The 25,761-nt window shown below is 54.4% G+C and overlaps 1 protein-coding gene across 3 annotated transcripts in view; it reads left to right on the top strand.

The window, feature by feature from the left end:
* The window catches only part of DLGAP4 (DLG associated protein 4), a gene marked incomplete at its 5' end in the record, with an annotated part of 196,418 nt that overhangs the window by 32,371 nt on the left and 138,286 nt on the right, over positions 1 to 25,761 (top strand). For 2 of the 3 annotated variants that reach the window (XM_082746234.1, XM_082746230.1), the window contains one exon: positions 23,280 to 23,495. The exons of the other annotated variant lie outside the window; for it this stretch is intronic. The remainder of the gene's footprint in view (positions 1 to 23,279; positions 23,496 to 25,761) is intronic. 3 annotated transcript variants of the gene reach the window in all.

The following is a 25,761-nucleotide window of genomic DNA, read 5'->3' on the forward strand; positions in this document are numbered from 1 at the left end:
TAGTTTCTTTGGCTCCCTTGATGTACTCCCACTTGACTGTGGCCTTGAGTCCAAGCAGAGCATCAGTCCGTCTTTGCTCCTGCCCAATGCAGAAACACCCCCTTCTTCCTGGGGCTGCTAGAAGCAAGCTGGCCTCCCGCATGGGCCCCCCACCAGCACCTCATCTCTGTCTCTGCCCTCTCCCTGCTGTGCCCACACTGCTGCCTCCTCTCAACAGCTCATCCATTAGAAGCTTTTGGATTTGGGGGGGCGGGGCTGGGAGCTGAGAAAGTGAAGGAGAGAAGGAGGATGAGGCTTAAGCAGCAATAGCATCCCCCTGCCTCCCCCCGCCCCTAGACAAGGATGGCTAAACCACTTTGCAAATTAGAAACTGAGGCTCAGAAAGGTTTAGTTGCTTGCCAGGGACAGAGCCCAGATTCAACGCCGGCATTATTCACGTACCCATGGGAGGCCACCCTTGTTCCATCCCTGAGGGCAAAGCCAGAGCCCATGAAGTTTCAGGGGTTACTGCCCATTTGCGCAAGAATCCATTCAAGCAGCACGATTGTGTCCAGGTGCTGTGCTGTGTGTGGGACTGAAGTTGCTTGCGTTGGGGGACGTGGTTGGGACGGCTGGGGACGGGCCCTGAGAAGGCTGTCCAGATTTGGGGCTTAAAGAATGAGCAGGCATCCCCCAGAAGTTGAGGAAGGAAGGGAGGAGGCCAGGGTAACAGGGAAGCATTAGCCACTCAGCATTGAACAGACACCCCTAGGGGAGGTGGGTCAACAGGTTCCTTCCAGAGGGTGGGGTTCAGGCCTAGATCTAGGGATATGGGGACAGCAGCTTCTCTGGCGCTTCCTGGCTCTGGGATCCTAAGCAGTAGGCAGCGCTGTAGTGATTACACCTCCTCTCTGAAGAAGGAGCTTCCACACCCAACAGTTTGAAGCCCAGGCTTATCTTCCTGCTCTGTCCCTTGGAGGGCCCACAGGGGGCACCCACTCATCTACGTTCTGTGCCCTTTCAGCCTCTCCCAGTGGAAGAAGACCTAGGCCGGTTGTTGCCTGCTGCCTGTCCTAGGAATGGGGGGGAGCCAGTGACCCTATCAGGCAGGCAGAGGCCCTGACCTGGCTTGGTTTCCCCTCCTCCTCATCACTAGGCCATGAGGGGATGGGGACTGGCCTCTTCCAAGATGAGAAAGCGGAGGCCCCACGAGGGCGGGGCCAGGCAGGCCCAAGTTCCTGCCCTAGTTCTGTGGCCTGCACGCTGTGAACCTCATTGCTGTGAACCTCATCGTCCTTGACTGTTCAGGAATCGGGGGTGGGGAGCAGGTCAGAGAAGCAAGGGGGAAGCTTCTTAAATTATGTGTGATGTAGTGGACACAAGTGAGGAGAGTTGTCTGCTCAGATCTGGGTGCTGGTCGGGAATCAGCTATGAATGCAGGGGAGAGGCAAAGAGGCCTGTATGGAGTCTGCTGGAACAATAGCCCCAAACACCAGTCATTCACTTAGTAAATATTTATCGAGCACTACCTGGGCATGAGGCCCTGTCCAGACCTTCAGCCTTCAGGGAGACAGTCCCGTGAGGGGGACAGTCATCAAATGACCACAGAAATAAATGAATGCAACCGTGCAATAAAGCAGAGGTTTCCCCACCTCGTGGGGGTTTGGGAAGTCATCCCGGGGGAAGCCTCACCTGAGCTAAGTGCTTAAGAGTGAGTGACAGCTGCCCAGGTGAAGAAGGAGCAAAGGGCTTTGTGGTAGCCAGGACTGGTGCAGCAGAGGTACACAGGCAGGAGGGAGCAGGGCTAGTTGGAAGGCCTGGGGAGAGGCTGGGAGACTGGCTCAGGATGAGCCAGATGGAAGGGGGGGCAGTCTGTGGCCGCAGCAGAGCTTGGAGGCTAGAGCAGGGAAGGCAGAGGAACCTGTAGTAGCCAGTGGTGTCTGATTAGCATATTCATGCTCAGGACAGTCTTCATGATTATGCCAGTCTGCCCTCCGAGGGGTGGTGTCTCCCCCCGCCCCCACGGTAGAGGGAGGCCTAGATTCCCAATGTCCTCTGCTTCTGGAAATGGAACCCCAAGTAGATGTGGGGTGGCGCAGTCCCTCACATCCCCGTGTCAGCTCCTCCCTCCTCCTGGCTGCCCGCCAGTCCCTGCACTCCCTCCCTCAGCAAATTCTGGCTCTTCCGGAAGTGGGGATGGTACAGAAGAGGGGTGCCCCTGTGACACCCCCCACACACACACACACGGAGGACTGGGCGTGGACATTGCTGGCTTCACAGAGCAGAGGCATCATGAGCAGAACTTCTGTGACTCCCCCTTCCAGGGGCACATGATGGGGATGGGGAGGCTCAGGGAGGAAGCCACCAGGGGCTCCCTATGATCTCTAGCCCCATGCCCAGAGCCCTGGGACATGTGTCTCCAGCTCAGGTCCGGGGTCTCCACTGGTCTCAGGGCACTGCGGACCCTGCGGTTAATAAAGTGGCCACAGCGCGTCAGAGGTGTGGTTTGTGCCCCCATCCCACCCCCCGGAGGCAGGACGGAGAGACATGTGCGAAGTTGGGTGGGAGTGGGGGACACAGCTTCCCGGTGAGGGGGGACAGGAGCCAAAATGCTTCCGCAGGTGCTGGGATTCAGCGGGTGGAGGGGGCGGCATAATTAGCTGTCACTGAAGTGGTGAGTCAGGCACCACTGGTAGCTTTGAGTCAGCCCTAGGGGCTGAAGGGGAAGGGGACAAGGCCAAGGTCACATGGAGCCATTTGGGCCAGGCCTCCCGGAGCACCTCCCACTGCTCCCCCAGGCTCCTCCGGTTCCAGGGTTCCAGTTCCGGCGGTAGCTGGGGAGCCTGGAAGCCCTTCCATGCCCTCTTGCAGAGAGAGCGAAACCCAGGCCCGCAGAGAGAACACTCTTCCCCTCGTTTGGTCCTCCCTGCCTACAACAGCTCTTTTTTCAGGTCTTCGGACACTGTACCAAGCTGCCCCTTCCTTCGGGGGTCTTGCCCAACTGTCCCCTCTGCGTACATTGCCCCAGTTCTACCTGTCAAGGCTCTCAGCGCGCTGTCCTTTTCAGATGGGGACCTTCCGTCACCCGGTCTCAGCCGCCTAGTTTTCTCGGTCCCAGGCCCTTGAGACATGGATTGCTACTCCTATTTTAGCAGTTTTTTTCTCTCGTCTTTGCTAGAAAGTAAGCTCCGTGAGCTCTCAGAGTCCACGTCTGTCTTGTTCAGTGCTCTAACCCGGTGCCTGGCACAGACCCACAGAGACAGGGGAAACACCTGGCACTTACTGAGCACTTAGTGGGCGCCAGGCACGACGCAACCACCTTCGGAAGCCTGCAGTCCCCCAGTAACCCTGGGACAGCGGCGTGGTTTCCCTCATTCCTGTTTTAGAGAAGATGAAACCGGCGGCTCCTGCAGGGAGGAGGCGGATTTGATGGGGCCTCCTGCCCAGAGCCTTCTGCCTAGAGCCTGTACGCATAGGCCACTGGGCTCCCTGTACTCTGACGCACACAGTAGGCACTTGGTAAATATTGTTTGGATGAGAAGATGGGAAGCCAGCCTTCTTCCATAGTCACTCAGACATTGAGGGAAGAGCTGGCCTGTCACCCTAGCTTTCGTCTCTGGGCCTTTCAGAGGCTGCTGGGGCACTGTCCTCAGCACCCAGTGGGCACCACGGCAGCTTCCTGCCTTCCTGCCAACTGGCAGTACGGGCTCAGCTCCCCAGGGACACCTCATTCGATTTCCTCATTTCTTTGAGCAGATTGAAGAAGGGGAACAGAGGCAGCCTGTTGGACCCAGGATGTTGGGGATGAGAGGTTTAATTTCCCAGGAACCCCTGGCAGCTGGAACGGACTCCTGAGGTCAGGAGAGGAGGCTGTGAAGACAGGCACAGCAGTCAGCCGGGGCCTTCCTGGGGTTGGATGGATCTGGGGGGTGGCTCAGTGTGCTGCCCCATTTCCTCTCCCTGGGCTGGGGTCTCCCCAGGGGAAGGAACAAAGATCAGAAGCTTCAGATCCAGGGGCCTCCACACACTTGCTGTGTGACCTGGGGCAAGTCACTCCTCCTCTCAGACTCCTCTGTGATAAAGTGGGGTACAGGATGATTCCTGTCTGCACACTGTGAGGACCTAGGAGGCTGAACGCGTGGCCCCTCAGAGAGTAATGGGAGTACCTGTTGACTGAATGGGGAGTGGGAAAGGCAGGGGAGACAGGTGTGTAGGGACCTCTCAGGGTCAGGAGAGTCTGTTAGGAGCTGGGCACTTCAGCCTAGCATGTTCCCCCACCTTGAAGGCCAGGCCCAGCTCCTGCAAAGCTGCTTTGTATCTGCCTGGATATGGCCAATGTTGATTAATGGCCACAAAATGCCTAGGCGCCAGCAGCTGCCCTGTTCCATGAAATCAAATATGATTTATGGGATTGGGGCCCTCGGAAAGCAACTGTCTGAGCTTGGAGAAGCCTCAGAAAAATGGGTCAGTGCAAGGCAGGGCCTGGAAGGAGGCCACCCTGGCTCAAACATTGGCTCCTCTGTCCCATGGTCCTGGTGGGGAAACTGAGGTTCATGGAGGGCAGGGGACATGTCCAAGGCCACTCAGCTGAGGGATTCCTCACTGTCAGGACCTGTTACTCTGCCTCTTGCATCCAGACAGAGACATACCCCAGGCTGCCTGGCGCACACATTTTGTTCTCCTGTTATTTGCAGGCGAGAGGCTTCTTCCTCCGATTAGCAGCAGAAACCAAAAGCCAGAGCCATTGCATGGGGTTGGGAAGTACTTTAGACTTCAGGGTGGCCAGGGAAGGCCTCTCAGAGGAGGTGACACTTATTCTAAGCCCTGAAGGATGGGAGGAACCAGTCATTTGTGTGAGTGCTGGGGGAGACTGAGCCAGGTGGGAGACCAGCAGGGCCATGAGCTAGGAGGTGGGACAGAGGCTGGTTTGTTCAGGGAAGAGTAAGGAGGACAGGTGACTGCTGGGGCTGAATGAGGGGCAAGGAAGGGGAAGTGATGCCGGTGAGAGAACAGGGGCTGATCAGACCCCGTGAGGTTTTATGGGCCCCAGCCAGGAGTGTGGCCCTTACCTAAGGGTGCCAGGAGGGCTCTAGCAGCTCTGTTTTACATTTTCCAAAGACACCTCCCACCTTGATGTGAAAGAGAATTGGGGTGGGCATGTGGGAAAAGGGGAGCCTGGGAAGGCAGCTGCTGCAGACTTTGGGGCAAAAGTAGCTAAGGAAGACCCAATCCTGGAGCTGGGATTTTCCCCGGGATTCCTCCTTTAAGCTTCTCAACCCCCTGTGGGCAGTGACCAATTCTAATGTCTCAAAACCCATTCCAGTCCATGATCTGCTTGATGCCCCATACTAAGGCCCAGAAACCCCGTTTCATAGAGGCAATACCACATCAGACCAACTTTGTAACTTGCTCAAGGTCACCCAAGCTTAGAAGGAACAGAGCTTGGGTAGGAAGCCAGGTTTCTGGCTTAATACCTCACTTTCCCCTTATCCCCACCAGAGATAAAGGCTGCACCTTCTTATTGGGGGGTGGGGAATGAGGGTTTTGAGGCTGCCAGGAGCCCCCTATTGGGCGGATTTGAGCTATATCTGTGAGTGCATGCTTGCCTGCACGCACTCCATGCAGCAGGAAATTTGGGACGGGAACAGCTTGGGTCCATGTCTGGGTCTTCTCTTTCCTGGGAAACCAGGCCAGAGCTAGAGGGGCCCCAGCAGCGCTGCCCTGGCCCCGCCCTCTCTGCAGCACTGGGATGCCTGCTGGCAAGGGCACTGGTGGGTATGGAGTGGCTGCTAGCCTGTGGCCACAGCTGGCACACATTGTCCCCAGCCACTTCGTGTCTCTGCCTTTGACAGAGGACCCTCCAGCAGGGCAGAAGGATCACTGTAGAGGGTACTGCCTGCCTGCAGTTCTAGCTGCTGTGGACATGGGGGTGTCCGGTTCACCTTGCTGAGGGGAGTCTGACTTGCAGCAGTAGGAAGAGATCTGACTGAGAGGTGGGATCTTGGGTTTTCTGGGGACTTGTAAGTTCGGACTCTCTCTGGTCCTGGTCCATAGTTTCCCCATCTGGACAGTGGGAATGGAGTGGAATAGACTCAGTGGTTTCCAAAGTTCACTGGTCTGAATCTCTGCTCCCCACTTCACTAGCTCTGTGATTTTGGGCAACTGACTTCACCTGTCTGTGCTTCAGAATGCTCATCTATATTCTTACCCCATTTTAGTGTACTACTTTATAGAATTTCTGTGAGTAGAAGCAAGTAAAATTCTTGGAAGACCAGGCACACAGCAGCACTCACTACAGTTAGCCTCCCAGAATAGGAGGCACACAATCTAACAGTAATGTCCAGCATTCCCATGGTCCCCTCCACGTACCATGGGAATGTATTGCCTCTGCATTCACTCTTCACTTCAGACTCCTGAAGTCAGTGTGGTTACTGTGCCCATTTTTACATTAAGGGAACGGAGGCGCAGAGAGGCAAAGGGCTCCCTTGAAATCACACTGCTGGAAAATGTGGAGCCCTGGTCATAGTCCTCTGCCTATCCCTAGGCACTCATTTTCCTTCTTGAATTCCTAGCCCCCAGCAGAGCTGGCTGTCCTGGGGGGAGGGGATCCAGTCTCAAAAGCCTTGCTGGCGTTTCAGCACCATGGACAGCACACCCAGTGGCTGTGCGCCGCAGTCCTTTTCATAGGTTTGGGCCCTCCACTTCATCCTAACCACGTGGAGACAGCAGGGCTCTGGATGAATTAGCAAAGCCAAGTGTCTGTCCCTTCCACTGGCTCAGTGAGTCTGCTGGATGTAGAGGCTGTTCCTTCTGGAAGAGGAGGAGCCAAGGAACCACTTCCAGGTCCCAGCATCAACACCTCCCCATCCTAGGCATCATTGTAACAATGGGTGGCAGGTACATTCCCAAAGGCCCAGCACTAAGAACACCAGGCTCACTTGGTCTTGGGAAGCCCAGAGGCTGAGTTCGAAGGGTCCACTGCTCCTCTCCTGACTGCTGACTGTGCAGTCCTTCCAGTCCACTGACTCTGCTCTGCTCTGCTTTCCTTCTAGTCCACTGTACAGAAGAGGAAACAAAGGTGCAGGGAAAAGAAGGTTGGGTTCCTAGGATGTGGCAGCTGGAAAGTTCTTAGGGCTCAGCTGGCCCCACTGCTCCATTATATAGATGAGAAAACTGAGGCAAAGGGATCATCCTCAGGGAGATCTGCAGTAGGTCAACTCCCCTCTCCCCCACCCCCAGCAATTGCCTTCTGGAAGAATCACTTCTTTTCCAATCTCACAAGTGCTATAATTTGAAAGTGTGTGCTGTTTGTGTGTTTGGTGTCTCTTCCCTGCTAGAGACAAACTGGGGACAGGGCCATTTGTTCATGGCCATATCCCAGGGCTGGTGGACACCGAGGTGGTTAGAGTGTGGACTCTAGGGCCAGCTAACCTGGCTCCAAATCCCAGCTCTTTCACTTACTGGCTGTGAGGCCTCAGGCAGGTCACTCCTCTCTAAGCCTTAGTTTCTTCATCTGTGAAACAGGAGAATGATGGCACCTGCCCAGCAGGATTGTTTGAAGATTTGCTCAGAGGATATGAGCACTGAGCCTTGCACGTGATGAGTGCTGGTCAATGTCAGCTGTTGTCTTTTTTGCTGATTGCTGCGTGCTTAATAAATGGCTGGCTTAGTCTATAGAGCATGCATCTCTTGATCTCGGGGTTGTGAGTCTGAGCCCCACTTTGGGTGTAAAGTTTACTTAAAAATAATAAAATAAAATAAAAATAACGGTGAATGAAGGAATAGAATCTGCCTGCCAGCCCCCATCAGAGGGCTTTCCTTTAGGATTTCAGGGACACCTGCTTCCTAATTCTGTTACATTTGTTTCATTCTAGTGGACATTTGCCTTGAAATTTAACATGCATTGGAATCCCTTGGAGAGACTTGACAATGCAAATCCCTGGTCCAGTTAAGACTCCTGGGATCCAACCCTGTCTGGACAGAGTCCAGGGTCTATATTATTCTGGGCACCCCATGCTTATGATCTGTGGTAGGAAGCTGTTGTGGTTACCTTGAGATCAGTGATGAACGGCCCAGCAGCCATAGGTGGGGCGGGCCATGAGACAGCCTTGCTTGTTCTCTGCTGGACTTTGGGCCTCGTTCCACAGGCACGAGAAGCCTGAGCAAGTGCTATTCTCAGAGGAGGAGCCATCAGGGAAGGCCTCCTGGAGGTAGTGGTGTTTCTAGCAGGCCTTGAAGAGTGGGGAGGATGTTGCCCAGCTGAGATTGGCAGATGGCATCGTGGATGGGGAAGCAGCACGCACAAAGTGATGGAGGCAGGAAAAACAGGTTGTGCCTGGTGTGTGGTGTGGGATGAGCGAGTAGATGGTATATTCAGAGGAGTAGGTGGGGTGTGTCTGGATTGCCAAGGGCCTCGAATGCTGTGTCTTATACAATCCCCTTTACTCACTTTCTCTATTTTCCTTCCATCACGCCAACGTCTTCGGACCCATTTGTTTCACCTCCAACCCCAGTGATCCCCCTCCTCAGCCCCAGGGCTCTCCCACCCACCTCTGTCCTCTTAGAACTCATTCACAGCCTGACCTTGAAATGTATTCCCTATGAAATGAATCTATGCTGAAGTCACAGTGGCTGAAAACGGGTTGATTATTGAAGGGATGGGGTCCAGTAGGTGAGGGGTTCTGTCTTGTAACTGGAGCTTTCAGTACCTTGGCCCAAGGCAGGGACTCCAGAGGCGGAAACTCAGGCATGATAGAGGAACAGGAGTTGAGCGTGGCTGCGGTATCTTTCCGTGGGTCACGGTGAGGAGAGAAAGGGAAGGGACACGTCAGCTGTTCAGCATTCATCCTGCCACATAGGAGGTGTTCCACAAAGAATGTGCCCATGTCATGATTTTCCCAAGTCAGCCTTGGAGTAATTATTAACAGCTTCCCTTTCAATCTTATAAGTGTCCTCGTTTGGATAATAAAGTAAATGGTCATTGCCTCAGTAAATAATAGCTATTTCTTAGGGAGCTGAATTCTCCAATGTGTTTTAGGAGAGCAGCGTCCCCAGCATCCCCAGGAAATGGATTGCACACCAACGTCCTTACCACCTTAGCTCCGTTTTCCTGCCTCTGGAGGAGCAACCCGACTGGGCACCATGGTAGTCACACCAACCCCGCTTCCCCATGGGCTTCCAACAAGCCAGTGCACCAGTGACTCACAGTTGCCACATTTTCAGCCTATAGGTCCCGAGTGGCTGTTTGGAGGAGGTACCTGGGGATAGGAAAGCAATCTGCACAGGGAGGCAGGAGGCAGACATGTGCCAAGCTGTTTTGTTCCCTTCCCTCACCTTGACCTTGGGCATGCCTGACCCCATCTCACTCTTGACACCAGTTTCTCATGTACTGGACAAGCAGTCCCTGTGTGGATGTGGGGGCCCAATGAGGTAGTGGGTGAGTGTCTCAGGGGGCTTGGGGAGGTGGAAGCAAGGGCCTGGGTCATGGTGAGGACAGTCTCTTCTGGGAAGGGCAGCAGGGGTGGCCCTCTGTGATCTTGTCCATCCTCCTGGCCCCGGGGACATTCCCTCCCTTTACCAGCACCTGCACCATCCTGACACTCTGGAGACTCAGAATTTAGCTTCCTCAGTTGCCTAGATTTACAGGTGACTGATAAAAATGTGTACCTCACTTTCCTGGTCTGTAAAATGGGGCCAAAATGACTTACTTGTTATGTCTGTGGGGAGAATCAGATGACATGCTGGCTGGCAAAGGGCTTCCCCACTATACCAGCAGGTGGGGAGGGGACGGGTGGTAACATCCTTTTGTTCCCACAAGCATCAGCGCCGGCCTCTGCACAGGCTTCTGCACACAGTAGGTGATTATTAAGAGCTTCCCACCAGCAGATGACAAGGAGGTGAGGTGCTCTGAGGGGGTTCCATCTCCCCTTTGCCAGAGGGGCCAGAGGGGGACCCCGGCGCTCACTGTCTGACCTCTCCCCCCTAGGTATGAGGTCTCTGCTGCCCCCAGAGGCCAGTCAGTGTGTGTGTGTGGGGGGGGAGCACTACTACCAGGGTGCCACCCTGCCTGTCACCTGGCAGCACCATGAGCCTCCCACGCAGGACCCCTGAAGGCATGAGGGGTCAGATGCAGGCCAGGGCAGCTAGGTTTTGGGGTGGGTGTCTGTGGGCCCAACAGATTGAAGTTTTAATCTCCCCTCTAGCACCTGCTGGCTGTCTGACCTCAGGCAAGCCATTCCAGTGCTTGGAGCTTCTGGTTGCTCCTCTGTGAAACGGGAATAATAGAGGAGAATCCCCAGAGTTGGGGGAACTGGTGGCCTGGCACAGAGGAGGGGGCTGCACCTCCTGCCGCTGCTGGGATCACTTATCTTCATGCCGACGCCCTGGATGGGGGCTGGCCTGCTGCAGTAATGGGGCTGGAAAGGGTGGGCACCCCTCAAGGCAGTGGGGCAGGTGCTAGGTGTCATTCTTTCATTTGCTCAAAGAATACTTATTGAGCACCTACTGCATGCCAGTCCCTAGGCCGGAGGGCTGGAGTTATATCGGTGGCGAAAAGAGGCTGCATTCTGTCCCAGGCTTACTTTAGGGATGGGCTCATCCAAGCCAGCCAGTAAGGATGATGTATGGCCGTGGTGGGGTAGTGGGGAGGGTGAGGGGTTAGAGAATGAGGGGAGGGTGAGAGGGAGGATTGGGGCCCAGGTCCGGGACAGCCTCTCGGAGGAGGTCACACAAGGAAGACAGGAGGCATCTGGATATCTAAGGAGGAATGCTCCCTATGGTGGAAACAGTAAGGCCTGGGATCTTTGTGGGTGATGAAGAGCAGCTGTGAGGCCAGTGTGGAGGCAACACAGGGCTGGCAAGGAGAGTGGTGGGCAGTGAGGGCAGAGGCCAGGTGTGGGGTCCCCGTATGCCAAAGCAAGGTTCTTTGGCTTTCACTCTGAGTGAGATGAGGGCTGCCAAGAGCTTTGAGCAGAGACTTGTATCCTAACGGGACCCTCTGGTTGCTTTGTAGAGACCAGGCTGAAGGGACCAAGAGTGGAGGTGGGAGCCCGTGGGGAGGCTGGGACCAGGATAGGTGGCAGAGGTAGAGGTAGCAGGCACTGGTTGGATTCTGAAGATGTTTTGAAGGTAGAGACAGCCCGATGGGTTGAGTATGGGGAGAGAGTAGGAAGGAGGGAGAGGTGAGGGAGAGAGAGGGTGAAGTTGGTGTTAAAATCCTCAAGGCTGACTGAGGTCACCTGTGCTGGCAGAAAAGGGGACCGAGCCAGGATCCCTTATGGTCATTTCACGTGGGACACATTTCCCTGGAAGCGTGTGCGGTGAACTGAAAATCAGGATGCAGGTCTGAGTTCTGAGCACAAGGGCATGAAGAAGCATAAAAGCGTTTCCGTCATGAAAACCTCCGGAAGGCGCCACAGAAATGAGCTGGGAAGTCAGGAGGCTCAGGGTCTGTGCTGGCCCCCCATGTCTGCTGTGTGGCCTTGCTTAGGTACCTGCCCTCTCTGGGCCTCTGATTCCTTTTGGAAGAGCTTGACTCTCACTCTAATGGGTTGTCCTTTAGCCATCTCCCATGGAGGTGCTGAGGCAGCCAGGAGCCTCCAAGGGGCCTGCAGTTGTGGGGGGTGGGGAGGAGGGGTAGGCTGGGGGGTTCTGGGATGCTCTGAGCTGAGGGGAAGGAAGCTGGCCCAGAGAGCTGCTCCTCTGGAGTGGCTTACATACAGGGCAGCCACAGCGGAGAAAGAAGAGGGATTTGTGCAGAACCCCCCACCCCCGCCCATGGCAGGTCCTGCTGGGATGGCTGAGAGGGGGGCGGCTCCTGGAAGCTGCTCCTGCACACTGACTTCAGGCTGAGGCTTTGTTCCAGCAGAGTGGCTGAGCCAGCATTTGGGCTGGGCTGGGCTGTATTTCCTGGGGGCGGCTCCTCCAGGGTCCAGCATGATAAGAAGAGCCCCATTCTGCCTTCTTCCCAATACCGCGGCCTTTCTCTGCTGCTGACCTTGTAGGAACATTTGCTTATTTCCACCACAGAAGGCAGACAGACGTGTCTCCAGTAAGCACCTGTTCCCAGAACTCAGTGTGGGGCAGCCACAAGAGGCCTAGCGTTCATTGTACGGCTGGAGAAACTGAGGCCCATGTGGGAGAGCGACTCACCCTGGCCACGAGAGCAGATCTGATGCTGGAACCTGAGTCCACCACTTTGCAGTTCAGAACACTGCCCTGCCCTCCCTCATGCCTCCCACCCTCCTTTTTTGTTTTCCACACCCTTTATCTGTGGGACAAAGGGACAGGCTCTTGAGGCAGGCTGACCTGGGTGCCAGCCCCAGTTCTACCACCTATTTGCTGTGTGACCTTAGGTGAGCCATTCAACCTCTCTGAGTCTCATTCTTCCTGTCAGCCAAATGGATATAATGATGACAACCTGTCAGGGCTGTGGGGAAGAGCAACCTAAACACTGTTTGCAGAGCTGGAAAATAGGAGGCCCTTGATAGGGACCTGTCCCATGCCCTCTGGGCTGGTGGGCATCCTGGCGATCTGGCGGGGGGAGGAGGTGCCCGAGCTGAGCTGCCGGTAATACCAAGAGCTTTCCCACTGATACTTCCTGCAAAGCCCACACAGAGTCTGTCTCAGAGGGCCAGGACCCTCGGGGGGTGGGGGTGGGGGTGGGGTCTGGAATAAAAAACAGAGCATCAACACCCAGGAGACCAGGAGCCATCTCCCGGGCGTGAGTAGCGGTTGGCTGGGGTGTGACGGCACAGGCCTCGGGCAGGCTGCCCGGTTCCAGGCGTGTGTGCTGGAGCTTGGAATGGCCGCCTCTGCCCCCACACTGACATGTCTCACCCTCTACCCAGCTACTCCTGTCAGGAGTGTAGACCATGGCCTCTGTCCACATTTACTTCCTGACCTGCTTCTGCCGCGGCCCTAGCCACCCCATTCCCTCCTGCTCCCCCGAGCCGAGCTCTTTAGGGCTTTTGGTGATGCTCACCCGACTTGGTTTACACCTCACGCTCTGCAGCCTGGAGCACGTCCCACCCCTCTGTGGTCATTCTCACCAGAGCCACCGGGACCTCCCATGGTCCACCTGGTGACCAGTTCTCATGCGCACCTGGGGCAGCGCCGTCTCCCGCAGGCTGGGCCCCCGGTAGCCCCGCCTCTCTGGCTGCCTCATCCCAGCCTTTGTGGCTTCTCTTCCTCCACGGGTCCTCTGGATGATCCAGGGCTCTGTCCCCGCCTTCTCTCAGGCCACACCCTCTCTAGGGGACTCAGCTGTCAGCGCTTTGGTGTCTCCCTGAACACCCACAGTCCCCACACCCCCAGTTCCTTCCCTGGCCTTTCCCCCAGAGCTCTTCTGGATGCCACTCTGATGCCCCAGAAGCACCTCCTACCCAGTGTGTCCAGAGCGACCTTGGCACTTGCCCTCAGGCCTGCCCTTGCCACTCCGTCCCCTGACGAGTCAGTGGCACCGCTGTCCTCTGTGTGGACACTGGTGGTTATGCCACAGCAGTCCCTTTGTCCCCATCAGCCTTTTTAAAAAACAGCTTCACTGAGATGTAGTTTATATACCATAAAGTTTGCCTAAGAATTCATTTTGAGTTTTATCAATGTATACAGTACGTAGCCATTACCACAACCCCGAATTTCTTTGTGCACATTTGCAGTCATTCCCTACTCCCATGCCAGGCCCCAGGCAACTGCTGATCTGTTTTCTGCCTCTTTGGTTTTGTCTTTTCCTTTTCTAGAAAGTTCATTTAAATGGGAACATGTGTAGTCTTTTGTATGTCTAGCTTCTTCCACTCAGCATATTGGTTTTTATGTCCATCTCTCTGTTGCCCCTCTCAGTGCTTCGTTCCTTCTTAATGCTGAGTAATAGTCCGTGTTACGGATATATATATGTAAAACATTCATACGTATGTATTCGTGTATATAATGTAATATGTATATGATATTTTGTTTATTTGTTCACTGGTTACAGGCATTTGAAATTTTGGCTATTACAAATAATGCTGTTATGAACCCCTACAAGTCTTTATGGGGTGTTAGTTAACCTTAACAATAAAAGTTGTTTTACCAGCAAAAATGGGTTGACTCAGGAATAGCAGAGGATTGCAATTCAGGACACGCAAGCTATGGCAGAATGAAAACCCTGATTGAACTGTGCCTGATGTCCACTCGAATTCTGAACTTTCTCTGTTACGTAGGTTAACCCATTTTATTGTTAAAGCTTGAGATGGCTTTTGTTGTTGTTTTTGTTGTTGTTTGTAGCTCAGAGGTTGGCAGACTCTGGCCATGACCAACCTGTTATTATAAAAAAAAAAAATTGCTGTCATAACACAGCAATGCCCATTCATTTATGTATTGTCTTTGACAGCTTTGGTGAACCAAATGGCCCAAAAGCCCAAAGTACTTATGATATTGTAGCCAGAAGCTTAGTGTTCAATATATGCCCACAGTCACACAGGACAGAAGCCCGGCAATCATCACCGACTCCTCCCTCTACCTCACCCTCCACATCTAATGAGTCCCAGGTCTGACGTATCTTACAGTCTGTCTCCTGGTTCTGTCTGCTGGCCTGCAGCCCCAGTGCCCCTGTCCTAGGTGAGCCACTGTCAGCAATCACCTGGACCATGGTGGCCACCTCTGTGCTGCCCCCCATAGTTGCGGGCTGATCTTGCTCCCATTCAAACTTGCTGAGCCCTTGGACTCCCACTGCTCCCAGGGTAAAGGCCACCCTCCATGGACTGGCACTGCAGGACCCTCGTGATCAAGTGACAACCTGTGTTTCCAGCCCTGGCTCCTTCCCTATCCTTCCCTGGAGTCCAGACACCAGCCCCTGACCTGTGCAGAGGTCCTCACCATTGCTTAGACACAGCATGCTTTTTCTCTCTTCCTCCTGCCATCAACTCCCTTCCCGACTCTGTCTGCCCAGTACACTCCTATGCATCCTCTGAGGCTCAGCCCGAGTCTCCCCTCCTTTTTGGTATTTTTATAATCAGGCTGGTCAGGGCTCCTGGGGGCCCCTGGGCCTCCTTCCAGGGCAGCTTCTGTCATATTGGACGGCTGTACTATTTACGTATTTGCCACTTCCCCTGACTCATTCACCTCCTTGTTCTCAGCTTGGCCCGGCTTGGGGCCACACACAAATAAGGGGCTCAAGAAATGTTTGTGGGACACAGTATTCCCTACCTTCTGCTCCCAGGGCACCCTAAGGAATCAGAGGGGCTCCAGGCCAGTTGAGGCTTTACACGAGGGAAATCTGGGCTCAGTGTTAACAAGGGGGGATGGCAGGGCTGGAACTGCCTGGGCCCCGCAGGCAGGAACGTCTGCAGGGAGTGCACAGAAGGACAGAATGAACCAACCCTGAGCTCAGAGAAGGATTCAGAGAAAGAAAAGTAGGACAGGCGCACATGGGCCCCGAGAGTGCCAAATAGACAGGAAGGGATTATGGGGAGATGGCATTAAAATGAACACCCCCCTGGCCTCCGGAAGTCATCCCGGCCAAGGAGAGGCCAGATGGCCAGGGAGGGGGCCACTGGATCCCATCAGAGCTGCCACGAAGTTTAGGGGTTCACAAAACTGGACCTTCAAAGGATTCAGAGACTATCTCATGTCCAGATCCTAGACTGGAAGCAAATTTGCGTACCAGCTGGCTGAGTCGCTGGTAAACCCTCCCAAGAAACAGCAGGGAAAGATTCAGGGGAGCACTGGCCAGCTTGGCTTCCAGGTCTCAAAGCTTCAGGCTGGGGCCCTCATTCAGTGCTCATTCCAGAAGTGTCTACTGATGTGAATCTAGTGCACAGAAAACCAGAATCCAGGCCAGGCCGAACTCCCTCTCGGGGCTATAGGGAGGCACAAAAGGGCTGTGGATGTGAACGTGACTTCCAGGCTCTAAGATGCTGGGACATCTAGAAGTGTCCCCTCCTCTGGGCAGCCTTCCTGGACTCCACCACTAAGTTAGTTACTCTGTCCTCGTGGCTCTCCAGACTGTGTATAAACCTTGTCCTTGTATCCATCTGCTCCATCACAGACCCTAATATAGGGCATGTCCCCTCACTTGACTGAGATCCTTGGGGAGTGGGACAAATGTGTCAGTCTTCCACATCTGGCTTGGTGCCTGGCTCAGAGCAGGAGTTCGGCAACTAGTTTTTGAATGACCTCGAATCATAAAGAAGCAGTTAACTTGTGGATGCTGGATATCCTCTGTTTATAAAAGCAGAGATGACGTGGTACAGGGTAGAAATCTAACAAAATGGCAAAACGGTTTGTGAGTTGTGGCTTAAGAAGTGGGCTTATCTAGAAGTATAATCTCAGTGAGGTTGCTAACAGCTGTCTCGTGCTGGCCAATAGCACAGGCACAGGGGACGAGTGGCTGTTAAATTTAATATTAAAATTAAATTTAAAATTCAGTTCTTCTGTTGTGCTGGTCCCATTTAGGGCCCTCAGTAGCCATGTGGGGCTTGCGGCTACTAGTGGACATGCACGTGAGAACGTCTCCCATCATTGCAGACAGCTCTCCCAGACATACTCCTCAGTACCTTGAAAATTCATGTCCAGGCATTATCTTGGGCCTTGATAATTTGTGGGGGTGGGGGGTGGGGCTTCCAAGATTTCAGGGAGACAGCAGGGGCTCTGGAGACAGACCAGCTCAGCCATTACTTGCACAGACTGAGGCAAAGGCCCTTCTGTCTCCTCTCAGAGGCTCTGTATTCTCATCTGCAGAATGGGCGGCTGTACACCAGAGCAGGGCCATGAGGGTGAGGGGAGAGAGCTGTGTAAAGGGCTTCTCACCACTCTCCATGAAGAGCAGGAGCTGTCCCCTAGAGCTGTGTCATAGAGCGGAGAGTTTGCCTGAGTCAAAAAACTCTCAGTAGGGAAGCCCCCTAGGCCCTTACATCTTGGGGCTTAAATGCCCATGCTCCTCAAAATTAGGGGCAAGGCATGCTGGAATTCATCCCAGCTCAGGAGCCAGCCTGGAGCACTGATGGGCATGGTTATGTGGGGGTGGTTCCCAGAGGAAGGCAAGCCTAGAGCTGATGACGCCCCCGGGGCCAGCCAGAGCCTGGGAAACCCTGGGCAGGGGCAATAAAGCTCATCCCAGAGTCTCCCCCTGCGGAGGAGAAGGCTTTGCCGTCTAGATCAGCACGCACGTTCTCTCTGTAAAGCTCTCTGCTGTCTACCAGCTGACTAGAGGATATCCATGAGGAAAATACGAGCAATAGTAGCGACTATATTTGCTGAGCATTTTCTATATGCTAGGCGCTCCGCTAAGAGACATAATATGTGTATGCATTAGCTCATTTAGTACTTCGTAATAGGTGTATCATTATTCCCATTTTACAGATGGGGAGCACTGAGGTCATTTGTTCAAGGTCACAGCTATGACTTGAGAGAGCTGGCTGGGGTCTGACCAAAGGCTGTGTATCTCAAGTCCCTGCTTTGGATAAAGTGCAAACGCCTCTGCTGGTCTGGAAGGCCCCTGCAGAGCCAGCCTCAGTCGGCCCCTCCTCCTTCAGCTCTGTTGCTCCCCACCTGTCTGGCCAAGTGTTTCAGACACCCGAGGTGTCTCCTTCCTGTGCCCATGCCCGTGCTCTTGTTTATCCCTCGACCTAGATGTCCCCCCACACCTTCCCTCCACCCTCCATAGACTGTGTTCACCCTTCAAGACCCAGTTCTTGTGTGTGCATCTGGAGGCCAAGGGCTGGGTCTGAGCCATCCTTGGGTCACAGTGCCCAGAACATTGTTTGGAGCACTAGAAAGCTCAGTAAATTATGGTGGCGGATGGGTGGTGGGTGAGTGAGTAAACGGAGGGATGACTAGAGCGGATGGATGGCGAGTCAGGGGCAAGTTGGGAATGTGGGTGGCATGCATGGGTGCGTGGGTGGATGAGAGGCTTGTACTCAGATGCCCTGAGCGGGGATGGGGCCCGAACTCAGCACAGAGCACTGGGCCTGGAGAGAAGCAGTGGTGTGACAGATATCTCGGGGCAGAATCAGCGAGGCCTGGGAGGGCTGAGGGGCAGGCAGGGGGTCCCGAGAGATGCCCAAGTTTCTAGCTTGGAGGCTTGGGAAGATCCTGGCATTATCAGGGATGAGTGGTTTGGGAGAGAAGGTGATGAGTCCTTTTTGGACCTGGGGGCCTGAGGGATCAATGGACAGAAAGTCCAGGAGGCAGCTGGGGAGATGAGACTTGGTCGGGTTCAGGAGCAAAGTCAGGCCACACAGAGAGACTGGGGAGGTCAGTGTGGATTCAGGACTAAGGGCGGGAGGACAAGTTCCCAGAGGAAACAGGAACCGTAGTCCCTGGGGGCAGAAGGGCCAGCGTGTGCTGTCATGGTGGGAACGTCATTGCAGGTGGTATGTTCTGGGCAGCCAATGAGGAGGGGGTCCAAGCAGGAGATTCAGTGCTGGAAGTGGACCGTGAAGGGTGGCAAGTTGGTTTTGAGCAGCCTGGGAAGTGGTTACCCTGAGCAGGGAAACCATGCAGGCAAAGGCAGAGAGCAGGAAATGAGCAAGTAAGGTCTATGTGCTCTGAGGGCCTCAGGCCAGCAGCAGTCAGCTGGAGAGCAGGAGGGTCAACACCTTTCCTCTGCCTTGTCGGAAACTCCAGCCTCGCTGCCCCCAGCTGGCACAGCCTCCAGGGCCTGGGAGGACTCCGCAGGAATCTGGGAACTGTGTCACTTCGGACAAGTGACCTCCCTTCTCTGGGCCTCATTTAGCTCATCTGGAACCTGGAGTCAGTAACACCTGACTGGTTTGCTGAGAGGAGAAAACCAGACATGGGGGGTGTGGAAAGCCCCAGTGCCTGTGTGACTCTATAAATGCTATTTTTTAGCTGCCCTTTTTTTTTTTTTAATTTCAATTCCACTCCACAAATATTTATTGAGCTAAAAAGTCCTGTGCAAATCTGTTTGGTAAACTAAATTTTTATACAACAAATACCATTTTACCTGGGCCTCGGGTAGCAAAGTTGGGGAGGCTTTTCATTATTTGAAGCACCCTAAGGTGAGTTCTTCTGAAAAGTCCCCATCGGTTTGTTTTTTTGAGTCAGTGAGGATTTGGGCCTCTCAAGCCTACAAAGGGAGGCTTTCATTTGTTTCCTTGTGTGTTTTGAAAAGATCCTCCTGGCTGCAGCCCAGAAGATGAACTAAGGGAGGCAGCAGGCTGCCCAGAGAGGAGGCTGGTGCAGTGATCTCAACAAGATGTTGTGGTGGCCAGGATGGCCTAGTGACTTGGGATCGAGAAGAGGGATCTGAGAGATGTTTAGGAGGTCTCTAAGAAAGAGGACATGGTCTAGGGTTTTACAAAAAAGAGGGTGAGCGAGAAGAAGGAGGGAGTATGGGAGCCTCTTGGCTTCTTGGCTACCAAAGAGGGTGAGCTGGTTCCAGGTGCCCAGTTAGCCAATGCTGGAAGAGAGCAGGGTCTCCGGGGAAGGTCCCACACAGGGCCATGGGCACATACACTGAGGTGTAGGCAGCAGGCTGAGCCGCTAGTTAGGAATTTGACTGTGCAGACCTGGAGCTCTGAGGGACAGGCTGGGTTGGAGACAGAAATGCCTGTGGACCGGGAACCCCAGAGCTTGCGACACTTAGTCAATAAATATTTATTCAGCCTTGAAAATATTTGTTGAGTGAAATCTTCACTGAGCCCCTCCACACCAGGTGCTGGACCAGGCACAGGGATTCTGGCTATAAACCAAATCCACAAAACTCTCTGCCTTGTGGGGCCGGCATTTTAGTGGGAGGGGCAGGCGGTCATCAGATAGATTCCCCGTTCACATCCCCTGCTGTGTGGTGACGCGTAGAAGAAGGACAGCAGAGCGGGCAGGCTGGGCGCCGGGTGTGGTTGGGGGAGCTCTTGGTGGAGGGAAGGTCACAATAGCCACCCACAAGGAGGTCGCATTCACTGAGTCATGGAAGCCCCACAGCAGCTTTCTGAGGAAGCTGCTGTCATTATCCCATTGCAGAAAGGAGTGACTGAGTCACAGAAAAGCTGAGAAACTTGCCCAAGTTCACTCAGGGCTGTAACTGGCAGACCCTAGATGTGCCCATGTTCTTCGGTGAAGTCTTAACCACTCTGCCGGACTGCCTCTTGTCGACAAGGTCAGGTCTCAGCAAAGTCCTAAAGGAAGTGAGGGGGTCGGGTTTGCAGACATCTGGGCAACCAACATTCCAACTGCTAGAAGAGCAGGTATGAGGGCTCGGGGGCAAGAATAGGCCTGGCGTATTTGGGAAATTGCACAGAGGCAAGGGGAGTGGGCAAAGAGGAAAGAGGAGATTGGTGGAGGTGGAGGGGGTCATCTGTGGCATCTGTAGGGTCGTTAGCTTTTACTTGAGGTAAAGTAAGGCCGTGGAGGGCTTAGGTTTGAGCAGAGGAGCAAAGGGCCTTACTTCTAACTTGTGTTTTCACCTGATTCCTCCAGCATCTGCGTCTGGATCCAGGGCAGAAGCAGGAGACCAGAGAGGACAGGTCTAATCCAGGCAGGAGCTGGTGGTGGCTCTGTCCATGGTGCTGGTAGCAACGCAGGTGTTGCATCAGGAGGCGTTGTGAGGGCTGGGATGTGGACGGTGGAGGAGAGAGAGGTGTTAGGAGACGCTCGGGCCAGAGCGGGTTCCTTCGACCAAAACAGGTGTGGGAGGAGACACTTCACAAAGTGCTTTCCATGTCCATTATCCCTTCATCCCAGCCTATGTTCACCCATTACCGCTGGCCACTCTCTGAAAGAGGCGTGGAGACTTCTGGAGGTTATGTGACTTTCTCAGGATCATTCAGCCAGAGTGTGCTGGAGCCAGGACTGGAAGCCAGGTGTCCATCACAGGATCTGAAATTTCCATTCACTCATTCAGTCAGCAAACATTTCTGGAGCAGTTCCTGCAGGCCAGGCACTGTACAGTTGACATTGATGACCAGTGATGACGGCCCTGGGCCCCATGGAGCACCCAGTATGATGGAGGAGGCAGTGTCATCCAGTGATCACGGAAGTGATTTTCTTCTCTCGGTATAAGTGGCAAGAGGGAGAAGCCCAAGATGCCCTGGGAGCCAGTAACCAGGGAGCCAATATAGTTGGGAGATCAGGGAGGGCTTCCTGGAGGAGGTGAATGTGAAGTGCAACATGAAGACTCTGGAATAGAGGGTCTGCGGGGGATGTGGGGGGCTTCTAGGAAGATACTCTTTGGTTTCCCAGGCTGCAGCAGAAGAGTGCTGAGGGGACTGCACGTTGCCTGAGGATGGCTGCCACTTTGGAAGTTGCAGAATATTTGTTAGTGTTGGATTGTTGTAACAGCTTTATTGAGATCGAATTTATATACCATGCAAGTCACCCAATTAGAGTGTACCATTTGATGGTCTTTAGCATATTCAGAGATGTGCAGCCATCAGCACAGTCCATTTTAGAACATTCTCATTATTCCAAAAAGAAACCATGAACCACTTAGCCATCACCCCCGCCCCAAGCCCCCCACTGACAATCACTAATCTATTCTCCGTCCCCACAGAATTGCCTGTTCCAGACATTTTGTGTAAGTGCGATCATACCCTCTGTGGCCTTTTGTGACTGCCTCCTTTCACTTAACATAATGTTGCAGAGGTTCATCCCTGTTGGAAGTCTCAATCTTTAATACCACCAGAGCTGCAGAGACCTGAGAGGTTGTCCTGTGTGCTTCTCCCACCTGTTGTAAAGTGGGGACTCTGAGCAGGGAGAGGGCCAATGTGCTCTGGTCCTGCAGTAAGAAAGTGGGTCCCAGATCAGGGTCCCTGCCCTCCTGCCCTGCACAGGACACCTTCCTCTGTTACCACTGCTTCTCCCTCTGCTTTGGTTCTGGCTGATCTTGGCTACAAGTGACAACATGGTCAAGAATGCACCCTCCAAAGCACTGGCTTTCCAGGCACTGGCAATTTTCACACCCCATGGTGTATCTTGAAATCTTGTACACGTTTGTAAGAATTTGTGTCCACTGATTCAGGACTGTTTGAGAATTTGATATTTTCTTTTTCTGCTACTTAAACATTTTTTTGTCCAGACAGTTATGCCTGGTTTTCCTGGTTGGTGATTTTTTCACTGGAGGAAGCAGGGCTACCTGGGGTTAAGTGCTGGGTCCTGGCATTGGATGCCCTGCTTCTTCCTCAGTGTGTGCCTGTGGGTAATTGCTGAATCTGCTTGAGCCTCAGTTTCCTCCCTTGAAAAGCAGGGATAACACGGTGAGGAGCAGTGAGGAGCACAGGTTATGGGCTTGGCACAGAGTGGATGCAGCTATAGGGAAGTTAAGAAGGCTTTCCATGTGCTTGGGGTAACCAGAAGAGGAAGGTGACCCTCCCTCACCATCAGCTGGCCCTTTCTCTGTGTTGCTACAGTGCCTCCCCTCTTAGGGCTGAGGTGGAAAGCTTGGGTTCAGATCCTAGCCCCACCTGGCTTCTCACCCCCACGTCAGCTCCATCTCCTCTGTGTCTGAGTCTCTCCACCTGTAGAATGAGAGGCTGAGAATCTTCCACGGAGGTCTCCAAGGTAGCCAAGAGGCTCCTGGGAGGGGGTTGTGGATTGGAGGCGCCTCCTCCTTCTCCCAGAAGGGCCTCGCTCCTGCCGATTTAAAGTTCCAAGCAGGAGCAGTGGCACCTGTTTGGGAAAGGTGGGTGGAGACGGACACCTGGCATCCCTCTGCCTCTTGCCCAAGATGCGTTATGTGGGAGGTGATGGGCAGCGATGCCATGAAAGGCCTCCTGCTGAGTGCAGGGAACGGGACAAAGCCTCTTTGGAGGGTCTTTCTCAGGCACATATGCCAGGCAACATGTTCTCCCTCCAGTGACCTTCTCACTCCTCATTAGCACCCCTCAGAAGAGGCGCTCTTATTCCCATGGGACAGAGAGGAAACTGAGGCTCAGAAAGTGGCAGCTCCCTGTCCAGCGTTGCCCAGCGAGTTCAAACTGGGATTCAAACTCAAGCCTGTGTGACTCCAGCCCCTTTCACCTCTCCCCGCCATCCAGGGAAAACAAGGGAGAAGCAAGACAGTGGCAGGGAAGATTGGAGCCTTTGGAACCCTGGCTTCCTGGCTGCTGTGGGGATTCTGTGGGTGGTGGGAAAGGCATCGTAAATATGCATGACATGTAAATACGCCTCTGAAAAATAATGTGGGGGCCCACATGAGCCGGGATGCCAGAGTGCTCTGGAAAATGTAGTGTTTTACAAACACTTGGGTTTCTATGATGATCGCTCCATGGTGTCTCCCTCCCCAGTGTTTCCAGGGCCGGTTCGGGCATCTCGGGGTAGAGGGTTTATTCCAGGCACCTCCTCATTGACATTCTCTCCTATTCCTACAGACGCTGGTGCCTCCCTCTCCGCCAGGTGCTGGGTGGCCAGAACTGGGTCTGTCCGGGCGCTGGAGGGCCCCTGTCCCCTGCCACTTCCCGCCAGTCTCTGATTGTGTGCCCGGAGGGATGTGCGTGCCAGCCTTTGGTCCAGTGCCTGCTACCGAGGTGACGCCTGCTGGTTCCCGACTGGTTCCCATTATCCCTCTGCGCATAGCTCCCTCGTTGGTAAGTAATGGCGTCCGCAGCCTGGGCACACAGAATCGGGGTTGCTCCCTCGCCCGCCCACGCTCTGCACGCCTGGGAGATGCCCAGCCTTCCCCCCAGTGGCACCCACGTGCTGGCAGAGGGACCTCGGTGAGAGCTTTTCTTGGTCTGGGCTCAATTCGTAGTTCAACTGCTTGTCGTGTTCAGTCCTCCCAACACCCCAGGAGGTGGGCACAGTGATGGAGCCTGTTTTCCGGGAGGGGAAGCCGTTGGCCTGAGGGTGTGCACAATTCCCACTCCGTCAGCCTCGGAGGGTAGCTCTCGCCACACCTGAGGGGCTTGGGCCGTGGGCGACATGGGCTCAGGAAGGCGAGGGGAGCAGTGAGCCATGCTGGGAGCCACAGAGGGGCTGAGGTGAGGCCATCAGAGTTCCTGAATCTTGGGGAGCCCCCTTCTCGCCCCTCTAACCTGTTCCACCCACACTCCTCCAGTCCCGGCTAATGGGATGGGGTGGTGCACCCTGCGTCTCTCCGACCGCCCGTCTGAGGGCGCTGCAGAGCACCCACACTTGGTCCCGTCGTCCTTGGCAACAGCACGCCTCCACCCGGTGGCAGCTACGGTGCCTGACCCCCACTACCTTCCTGTACCTCACCCTCCTGCCGCCTCCGGAGGCTGCTCATGGATGAGGAAACGGAGGCTCCCAGCAGCTCAAGGGGCTTGCCGGCAGTCACCCCTCGCCCTCAGCTGGTTTAGGATCTGCCTCCTTAGCTCTAGTGGCTTCATTCCCCAGTGGACAGCCAGCAGCGGGTACAGCGCCCCGCGCCGAATGGGTACACAGTGATAACTGTGGAAGGAAGGCAGAGGGAGAGGAGAGAAGGCACTCTCCCCTCCCTGCACCCGGACACCAGCATGCCCCCAGAGCCTACTGGCCTTTGGGCTAGCTGCTGGTCCCTGCTGCTCCAGAGAGCTCGCAGGCAGCTCAGGTCAGCAGGATGGCCAGCCCCTCTGGTCTCAATTCTCTTATCTGCCAGCAGCTGCCCGGCCTCCCTGATGGGGTGGTTATGAGAAGGGAAAAGACTCGTAAATATGTATAATATGCAAATGCCATAGGATAATAAAAAGAAAACATGAAGTTTGCTGTATATAATGTATGTAGAAGGGCTTCTTCTGCAAGAACAAGGAGCTGCACACTCGTGTAGTGCCAGCCTCATTAATAACTCGGAAATGACTCTATTAATTAGCTGCCCCCTAACCCCACTCCCCCAGACTGGCCTCCGCCTGCTGTAACGACCACAGACACCTATTGCATTTGGCTGAGATGCTGTTGCAAGAAAAGAAGTGATAAGGGTATCATGGTCTGAGAGCTGTGAGTGTCTGTGGGATGTCATTTGCCAGCACTCCTGGTCATGCCCTGGGCTCTGCGTGACCTCCCCAGAGACTGAATACAGAGCTTGAGCAACCTGAACCACAGCAAGCATTTCTTGAGCAATGACTGTGGACCTGGCCTGACCCTGAGTGCTTCGTTTTCTTCTGATCTCAGTTAGTCTAGCAACGACCCATGGGAGATCGAGGCATGGGAAGATTGAGGCACATGGACCTGGGGCACAGGGCTTGGGCACCGACATCCTGGTCCTTCCTGAAAATGATCGCCATTCAGTGCCCATGCCCATCTCCCCCCACCCACCCTGCCCCGAGCCGGGCATGGCCAGAGGCACAGGACCATGGCCGCTGACATAACAGCATGCTGGCAGCCCCTGGCGTGTGTGGCCCAGTGACGGAGAACGGGATTCCTTGGCACGAGTTGGGAGAGCAGCCGTCAGCATTGTGGGAAAGATGGAGGCTCGGGTGGGAGCGAGGGAGGTGTTACTTGCTGCTATTTTGCTAACAAACTGGTTATTTAAAGATTAGCCAAAGCCAAAGTCGGGAAACCGGATGGGGAGTCTCCACACCCGGGGCAGAGGCGGCGGGGGGGGTGTCTGGGAGCCTGGTTGGGTCAAGACAGAGTAGCCACGTGTTTTTTTTTTTTTCCTTCACTTGCTTATTATTAGTAATAATAGCAACAGAGTCAGGGAAAGGATCACCTGTGTGAGGAGAGGCTAGAAGGATTGGTGGGGGGGCACAGTAGGCTATTCATTGACCCAGGTGGTGGTGGCACAATGCTTTATTTTATGATGATTTATTGCAGTCCACATTTTTAAGAAAGATTTATATTATTTAGAGAGAGCGTGAGCCGGGGGGTGGGCAGAGGGCAAGGGCGAGAGACTCTCAAGGAGACTCCCTGCTGAGC

The sequence above is a fragment of the Mustela nivalis genome (assembly GCF_964662115.1).
Source record: "Mustela nivalis genome assembly, chromosome: 8".
Lineage (NCBI taxonomy): Eukaryota > Metazoa > Chordata > Mammalia > Carnivora > Mustelidae > Mustela > Mustela nivalis.